Raw genomic sequence first — 9,659 nt, 5'->3', positions numbered from 1 at the left:
AATGGGAATGGGTGGGTAGGGAAGTGGGGGGCGCTATGGGGGACTTTTGGGATAGTATTGGAAATGTAATTGAGGAAAATATGTAATAAAAATAAAAAAAAATAAAAATAAAATAAAATAAATAAATTAAAAGTACCTTCGGACTGGAAAGATGGCTCAGCAGTTAAGAGCAGTTTTTATTGTAGAGAATCTGAGTTCAGTTCCCATCAGGTGCCTCACAACCATCTTTAACTCCATCTCCCTGGAATCTGACACCCTCTTCTGGCCTCCACAGGCATATGCAAAGACATATACACTCACAGAGACACATGCACACATACACATAAAAATAAATCTTGAGAAATGGACTTGTGACTATGGGGTTCTTCTTCATGACTGGCTTCTCTCACTTTGCAAAGTGTTGCCAACATTCAACTACATCAGAAAACCATCTATTATATATATTAGAACCTTGTTGTAGTTTAGATACACTATCTTAGCCTGTTCATACACCGATGGCAAAATTATAGTGGCTAGACAGAGAGAATCTCTTTCTCTCCATTTTGCAATTTTTAAAGATTTATTTTACTTACCTGTATGTACAGGTGAGTGGGTGGGTGCCCCCCTAAAGCTATCGATAAGAGATGTCTCCTAAGGTCAGAAGAAAGAATTGGATTCCCCCAGATCTGGAGTTACAGGCAATTCTAAGCCATCCAATGAGTGTGCTGTGAAAGGAACTTCCAAAGATTCCTAATCACCCCCTTCATGTGGCTTTCCACTTCACATACACAGTCAGGCTGCACCTTCCTTCTCTGACATCATTTTTAGGACACAGAAGACCACCTTCTTCCTACTAGCCACTCCTCCTGTATCCTGTAAAATGAAAGATGTGTTTGGGTGAGCACACCTACTATCCTCATGGAAGGTAACTGCCCAGAGATGGGGAAATATCAATGTATCCTGCATCTTTTAAGGCTAGGGGGAGGGGAAGACCTTAGAAAGGTAAACATAGGGGCCAGGGTCTAAATTCCTGAGTCATACACTTTCCTCGTCCATAAGAAAGTCATAGCCAGACTCTCAGAAAAGCAACTGGGGAAGGATAACAAAAATGCCTTATTCAGTTCCCACCAGCATCTCTATTTGTAGTTATAGCCAGCTACCCTACACTCTTCCCCATCTTTTCTTAATGAAGAACCTGAGTAGAAAATGTGAAACCATTTCATGCAGGCCAGCTCCCAGTCATTTGCCCCCTCCCTCCACTTGCCCTACATATTTTTGTTTGTTTGTTTGTTTGTTTTGCCAAAGGATTCATCATTAGTAGTAGGAGGAAGCCATAAATGAAAGCAGTCTCCAGCTTCCACAATCTAAGAACCACATATGACAGTAAGAGAATATTAACTTCAATAGGGAGATGGAAACCTGAGGTCAAGGAGATGCTAAAGGAATCAATACTCCCACCTTGAAGACCAGGCGACTCTGAACTTAAAGTTTCACTGAGACTTAAAGTAGATATGTAGTGGGGTGGTAGGCATGTAAACCATGGAGCTAGAGCAGGACTGGGACAAACAGAGAGCAGGAGACATGTTGTGAGTCTACCTGCACATGCAGAACAGGAACTACCACCTGTATTGTCTTTGGGACAGACCAAATAATATGAACTCAGCTCAAATGAAGGTAAGGGGCTTAACCCTGCAAACTGGGAAGGAGTGCCTGCTGTCCAGATATGGGAATGTAGATCAACACACCAGAGGCGATTTCGAAGGGGAAGCTGGAAGGTAGTTACTACTCTAGTTCAATATGGGAGTGAAGGCTGGACACCCAACCAAACTAAGGCTAACTGAGTCATCACAGCCAAGTAACCTTAACTACTGCTCCACAAAAGCATGTTAGAGAACAACATTTCAAGAGAGCATGGACAGATGAGACGACTAGCAGGAATGGTCCAGGAGTCTAAAGACATTCTGGGACAAGGAGGAATGAGACACTTCCATCATTCAATCTTAGCCAAGTAGTGTGGCCCAGATCAGCAAGAAAATGCTGAGAGAGGGTAGCCTGTTCTTGGGAAGGGATTCTACTAGCATCAATAAGAAGGTACAGGAGCTGATGGCTATAATTGTGGGAACACACCAACCCAAGTCAAATTGTACCTTCCTTCTTGACATCATTTTTAGGAAACAAAGGGCTGCTTCCTACCTCCAAGCTACTTCTCTATGACCTGGGAAATAACAAGTATATTTGGACGAGGACACCTCCTATCTATGTGGGAGGTAGCCAGATAGAGGCAAAGGTCAACATGGCCTGCATCTTTTAAGCCTAGAGGGAAGGAGAAGACCTTGGGAGGGTAAAAGTAGGGACCAGAGTCTAAACTCCTGAGTCACATGTTTTCCTCATTCTCTCCAGAGTCATGACCAAACTCTCAGGAAAGTGACTGGGAGAGATGAGGCTGCCAGTAAAAATCGGTGAAGAGCACTGGCCTTTTGCATTCCACCTCAAGCTGCTAACAGTACCATCATGGACAGAGGCAGATGACCCTTTGCTCCGCCCCTGCTTCCATTCCTTATTAGCAGGTTACCTAGCCTCTAGTAAGAGTAATTTTGCCCTATGCTGCAAGACCTTATTCACACAACCACTCATCCAATCAGAACCAACTACTCCTCTCCTGGTAGAGCTAGGTGGTACAGCATAGGGATCTAAGCATGCATCCTTACATCCATCTCGAAACTAATTTGGGCATGGGGACACTCCAACATATGTGGGAAGAAAAGAAAGAGGGCCAGAGGAAGTCTGTAGCCTTTGACAAAAGGGAAGCAGACGAATAACTCTTTTGGAAACTAAATAGGTTGTTTGCTTTAGGTCCCTGTGCCCTGCAGCATGCTGCTGGAATTCACCTCACATCACCCAGACAGCTCTGAAGGCATCCTGTACCCCTGAGTTGCTGCTTGATGGGTTCCCAAACTGTTCTCATACAGTGGGTTCACCCCTCCCCCATTGCCTACTCCTCCCACCTCCACCTTCACCTTCTTCTGCCTCCTAGGCCTACTACAAGAAACAAGGCCATATGCCATCCTTAAAAAAAAAAATCATACTTTTCCCTTGGATCTAAGGATATGTTGTCCCTCTCTGCTTTCCAAAATATTTAACTAAAGCCAGCTTACATCAAGGGATTTTTTGTGAAGAATAACATGGTGGGTATCAGGCAATAGGCTCCCAGCTATAATAACATCTTCTTTATGTTAGTTTTCCTCACAGAACCCATTCAGAGCCTGACTATCTTATATGAACAATGATTTATTTGATTTCTCAATATTCTAACACTTTTCTGAACAAACAGCTTCCTTACAAGATGGCTACACCTGTGAGCAAGAGCTTATAGCAACCTAAAGCCCCATCCATATCCCTTCTCACTAAGATCACTATGTCTGCCCTGGTGACTAACAGTATTTCCCTCTCTCCTCAACAGGACAAGTCAACAAGTATCTGCAGTTGGCTCCATCCCTGGCTCACTCCCACCAAAACTCCTCTTCTTAAACATACTCACAGCCAAAAAGAGACCATCGTCTTGACTTGGTAACTAGACACTAGGGAAAAGGGAGGCAAAAAGGAAAAACTGAGTTCAAAGACTAGGGCTGAGTGGGATGGGTTTGAGGTTTGGATCGGATCCAGTTCTCTGATTTTGGGACTCATTCTCAGGGACGAAGACATGAGTCCTGGGAATTCTCAGAGAGAACAGTAGAATTGTTTCACTCTTTCAGAGGGCACCCAAAGAAGGACATCATGCAGCTGGGCAGTGTCAGGTGAGGTGGACCCTCAGAAACCAGTGGTCCAGGGAAGATTTCCTGTAGTTGGCTGCTACTCTATTGGGGTGATTGGTCATGGAGAATTTTGACTGAAGAGGAGGAAGGGATTTTCTTAAAGATCACCCCACCCTGCCCTTCTATTTACAGACAAGAACAAGGGAAATCACTCTTAAAATATCTTATCCAAAATTGAATATCAAATAATCACTCTTATACCTCCTATTCAGTCAAGGCCTAGGGAAGAAGTAAATTAAACAGTTACCTATGTGTGCCTTTGCAGACCTAAATAAATATCCAATGCTTCCTACCATGCAGCCTCTAACTAATTGTGTGGAAGGCAAAGGTTTAGAGAAGAGAAAGCAAAATGAGAGAGAGCAGAAGACAGAAGACCAAAGAAAGAACACACAGAATACTATACAGACATTAAAATGAATATAGATGTATAGATCTATGTGTTAGAAGTAACACATACATTAAACAATTAAGATATGTCCCTGAAAGAAATAAGACAATTACTCTAAAAGAATTGGACACCCTCTCTCACGACCTCCTTCTCTCTTTTGCTGTGATATTGTTTATATAGAGAGAGTGATGCACAGAGAAAGAGAGCAAACTAAGTAGGAGGATACGTCAATAGATGGACAAACAGATGGAGAAACCGGCATTCCAGCAGATAAATACGAAGTTGTTATTATCAGCCGAGACCTGGCCATGAGACAGTTTTCTTAATCTTTGCAATGATGTTGGAAACATGGAGAGCCAGAGTCCATAAAGCTACTAGGTGGCAAACCCTAGAGGTGAGTCCAGGTGCCTCTGACCCCAGCATCATGATGATGGCTTTGCCATGATGACACTTAACATAAAGAGGCTAAAAGCATTTCAAGGTTAAAAATCCTTCCTCAAGAAACCCAAAGGATAATGGAACTCAAGGGGCAGAAGGGAATAAATAAAGTAAGTGAAAGAACAAAACAAGACGTTTGTAGAGAAGACAGGGAAACAAACATCCCCCAAGAGGCCTCCACGATCAGCCTGACTTCATCCTGCAGCTCAAGGGGCATCTGTCTCAGAGGGAAAACCAAGTTTCTTCCCACACATACAGAGTGGCTAAGAGAGTCTGGGTCTGCCAACCGCTGTGCATCACAAGTCTCCTCTATCTGTTCTGCTTTTGATTGTTCTGTTAAGGGTCAAATCCAGGATCTTAGGTCTGCTCTTCAAGAACTCTTCAACTGAGCTACAATCCCCAGTCCATCCTTCCTGGTTTAATTTGGATCAGTTGAGACCTCAGTGCAAAAGCATAAACACCTTCTAATTTCTCTACTCTGGGAGTCCTGGGAATCAAACTCAGCTCATCAAGCTTGGTGACAAGCACCTTTACCCATGGACTCCTCTCACCATCCTGTATTTATACTTATGAAAATTAATAATGACACAAGTGTTGTAAGGCTTAAGGAAGTTCACTCTTATAACATCTTATCCAAAATTAAATCTCAAATAATTACTCTTACATCTCCTATGCAGTCAAGCTTCAACTCATCTTTATTTGAAAATTGTGTGGGTAGACTGTTTGGGATGAAAACTCTATGCTGTTTAACCATCTGCTGTAGGTCTCTTGATCTTAGCATCAAGGTTGTGGTTAAATGACACATATTTTACACTTAAATATTTGAAAACATGACCATCATTGTTGAGAAACCTTTAGGTCGATTTCTCTGGCAAGTTTTTGTCTATCTTTCCCATAGAATAACCTTTGATCATACACAGCCCCCAAAATGCTCATTTCAATAGCTTTAGCAGCATAAGAAATGAGACTCAAACTGCCAGAATATATACACTAGAGGCAATCTATGAGAGCTAGCTACTTCATGGTTAGAAGAGGAAGCTGGGACCCAAGAGAAAGTCTCTTCCTGGAATAAACAATAGTGCCTATCTTGGGCACATTGCTCTATGATGCTTAGGACAAACTCGTCAGTGAGCAACACAAGGCTGGATGGCTGTAAGCGTCAGGATACTTCATCTTCCTTGGATGTTACTCTGCTATTGCAGTGCTAAGGTCAACATGGCATCCTGCCTGGTATCATAACATGGGCCAAAAACCCATAGCTGGATAAGTCATAGACTTTGGGAGAACCAAGTACTATTATCATGCTAAATGGGCATAGTAACAAACTGTATCCTAAGTTCTTGTCTTTATACCCATAGATTAGAGAGGGCAGCTCATCAGAGAAGCTTCTTTTGCAGCAAATGCAAGTTAATAAAGAAAACCACAACTAATCAAGGTACAGAGAATGAGACTTTGGAGTGCTTATCTCTAAATGGGACTCTGCATCACAATCCCTCCCCCAAGAATTAGGGTCATCAGAAAAGAGAAAAAAAAAGATGGTAAAACCCAGAGACATTAAGGTCTATCACAAAGCAGAATTTACTAAACATGACATTGTGCACATGAACTCAGAGTAACTTGTACTACATGCATAAGACTTGTACAAGAGGCAGCCAACCCAAGGCTATGCATAAATGTTGAAGGGCTCATGGAGTTATTAGCAATTGATGGCTACCAGGGGAGGGAGTGCCAGTGTTCTTCAGGAATGTGGGACCTAAAAGGCTACTCATACTCTGGTATATGGCAGCACTAAATAGACTTGGTGGGTAATAGAAAAAGACAAAGACAGAGACAGAGGGGTGTATACATTTGGAGGGAAAAGTAAAGTGTGGGGAATAGGGGGAGAATTAGAAGGGAGAGAATGTGGGGTGTATTTCATCCAAACATGCTATATGAATGTGTGAATGTTAAATAAAATATTAACATGTATATCAAAAAACACTGAGCGTGGTTAATTTGCTAAGAGACTACATGAGCAACTGTAGAGATATACTTTTTATGTGAATGGATATCTAAAGAGTATGAAGCCCATTGCTTTACAAACAATGTTCAGCATGAAAAGCTATGCTTCTAGAGCGTTCACACAGGACCCAGATAATCAAAGCAAAACAAATTCCAAGACACCATAATTAAGACAGAGTGGGGGTATAAAAATCCCTCTAACCAATTCTTTCTCTCCATCACATGACCTAGGCTTCCTCTTCTAAACCACTGGGCTCCAAAGACCACATTATGAAATTACTGATCTAGTTCAGTCCCTTCATGTCACTAAGAGATGGAAGCACAGGCTCCTACACCCATTCATTCAGCAAATCAGGGGCTAAGTGAGGACCAGTTTCCAGAACCCTAACCCAAGGTTATTTCCAAAGAGTTGCTGCTACTCTAGATGAATTCACATAGTCTCTTCAGTAGTTTCCTACTTATGATTGACAGCATTTCCATAGACTCTTATCTTCTGATCAATGCCTGGAGCAGCCTCTGCAATCAATACCTGTTGATAAAGGGCAACTAATATGCCCTCAGAGTGAGACGTCGCCACCCTTGACAGGAAAAGGTATCTGCAGCCTGTACCGCCCACCAGAGCATTCATGCCAGTCCTCTAAGTGAGTAAGCACCATTTCTTGGAGATGGAATAGAAGGGCTTGCAGAAATCATTTAGATTTTTAGATCATTCATCTTTTTTTAAAAATTTTTTTAAAGATTCATTTTTTTTAATTTATTTATTTTAAGTAAGTACACTGTAGCTGTCTTCAGACACCCCAGAAGAGGGTATCAGATCTCATTACGGATGGTTGTGAGCCACCATGTGGTTGCTGGTATTTGAACTCAGGACCTCTGAAAGAGCAGTCAGTGCTCTTAACCTCTGAGCCATCTCTCCAGCCCCCATCTTTTTTTTACAAGTGAGAATATGTAATCACTTTATAAATTGGAGAGTACTTTAGAGGTGTCAATGCTATGTATGTCCAAAAGTCAACTTGAAATAGAAAAGAGATTTGTCAATAAGTGCAGTACGTGAACTACTGTCATTGGAGTTACTAGGGAATTACTATTGGAAGTAGTAAAAAGACGGTCTCCTAGATGGAACATAATTCTACATTTGAACAAAATTCCTGGATGGATCTTCTAAAAATGCTCAGGAACAGAGGTGAAAAAAAAACTATAGCAATTTCCTGATCAAAACCTAGCTCTTCTGTTCTGTATAAGAGTTATGTATTGGGAGAAAGCTCTATCCTTCTGTATCTCCCATAGTAGTTTCAGTGTTTTAGGTGAGAGATGCAAGATGCTGGGCTAATGAAGAAGCTTTTGTGCTTGCCAAAGGATTCTCTGGCTCTTTTCCAAATAACTGAGCCAGTTGATTCTCTGAGACAATTCTCTGCTGTAGCATAACAGAGTGCTTCAGGGCAGGCTGACCTACCTCTTCCATCAATCAGACATCAGTTCCCTCCCAGAAGGTCAGGGGATTGTTTCAAGGTCCCTAATGATTTCTCTCTCCTGAGGGTAGAGTAATAAAACTAATCTCTTCTGCATCACCCATTTTACTCTTTCTTTATTCTCACTCCTAAATTGTTTTAAATTGAGACACATTTATAAGTACTGAAGTTCAGGAAATATAAACTGTATTATTATTATTATTATTATTATTATTATTATTATTATTTTATTCAGAGTTAAGAGGGAATTATAAAAATTGTTTGACTGGAAACAAGGATTGAAAGTCAATGCAGAATTCAAATGGAAGCTGGTATGGGGTCCCCATTGAAAGTCTTTTTTTATTTTTTTTTATTATTTCTTCTATTTTTTGCTTATAATAGAATTACATCATTTCTCTGTTTCCTTTCCTTTCTCCAAACTCTCCCACAAGCTCTTCCTTGCTTTTTTTCAAATGCATGGCTTCCTTTTTCATTGACTGTTCTTACATGCATATATATGTGTGTGTGTGTGTGTGTGTGTGTATATATATATACTTGCATACATACATACATACATACATACATACATACACACACACACATATTCCAAAATATAACCTGTTCAGTCTATAGTTTTCCAAACTAGAGATGACCTCAGGCCACCCAATTCCTGGCCTCTCTGACTTTCCTTTGAAATCTACCCTCTATTACCCTATAGTTTTGGCATTCTGCATATCTGTAAAAAGTCACATGATGTGGTAACATTTATGTCTGCTGCCATCTTGGATCATGGCTGCAGTGGCTTCTAAATGTCTTCATGGCCAAATATTGTGAAATGCCTTTAGGGCTACAACCTTAGGTGGCCCTGTGTTCTCTCTTCTCTTGCAAACGTCTTTTAAATGAGTTAACGGTCTTAGACCTGGAACCTTCGTTGTAAGGAGTCCTATGTCTTCCTGGGATGCCCTCAATGCATCTTTTGCCCAGATGCAGAGCACGTGGTATTAATCTCTTCAGAAACTGCATACTCAGCCCCAGCTTTACCAAGATTTTCTACCCAACCACATGTTTCAGCCTTTCTCCTCTGCTTTCTGCTCCTGTCATTCACTATAATTGTGGCTTAATGCTACTAGCAATGACCATGCCTCAGCCTGAATGCTGCAGTGTCATGAAAATTCCTCCACCAGATTAATTTATCTACCATCCTCAAAACTGGACTCTGGTAATGTCTCAGGACACAAACAAAGCATAAACAAATTCCTTGCCAGACTCTAACACTGCTCTTCAGTCAAATCTCCAGAGCATTCTTATTACCCTGTAAGAACACTCTTCAGTTCTTATTCTCATCAGCATTCTGTTTCCTGAACTCCTGCAAGAATCAGCCCTCATTCCCTAGTATACGTCTCCAAACTTTTCCAAATTCTTCAGAAAAGTCCAGTGTGAAAGGACCATGGGCATAATGACATGGAGAGCAAACTGGGATCAAATGCCAACTAGAAAATGTCACTTATAACTTAGTAAATGAAACATGTGCTCCATTTAAAAAGAAGAAGAGAAGGGGAGAGGAGAGGAGAGGGGAGGGGAGGGGAGGGGAGG

General features: G+C 41.4%; 1 long non-coding RNA gene across 1 annotated transcript in view; it reads left to right on the top strand.

Annotated features, from left to right (window-relative positions):
* The window catches only part of LOC110304318, a 362,919-nt gene extending 356,786 nt beyond the window's left edge, over nt 1-6,133 (top strand). Inside the window, exon 4 of the long non-coding RNA XR_002379061.1 lies at nt 3,440-6,133. This is a non-coding gene — a long non-coding RNA (uncharacterized LOC110304318). The remainder of the gene's footprint in view (nt 1-3,439) is intronic.
* The last annotated feature ends 3,526 nt before the right edge of the window (nt 6,134-9,659 follow it).

The sequence above is a fragment of the Mus caroli genome, chromosome 1 (genome assembly GCF_900094665.2).
Source record: "Mus caroli chromosome 1, CAROLI_EIJ_v1.1, whole genome shotgun sequence".
Lineage (NCBI taxonomy): Eukaryota > Metazoa > Chordata > Mammalia > Rodentia > Muridae > Mus > Mus caroli.
This window is presented reverse-complemented; position numbering and strand designations above follow the sequence as displayed.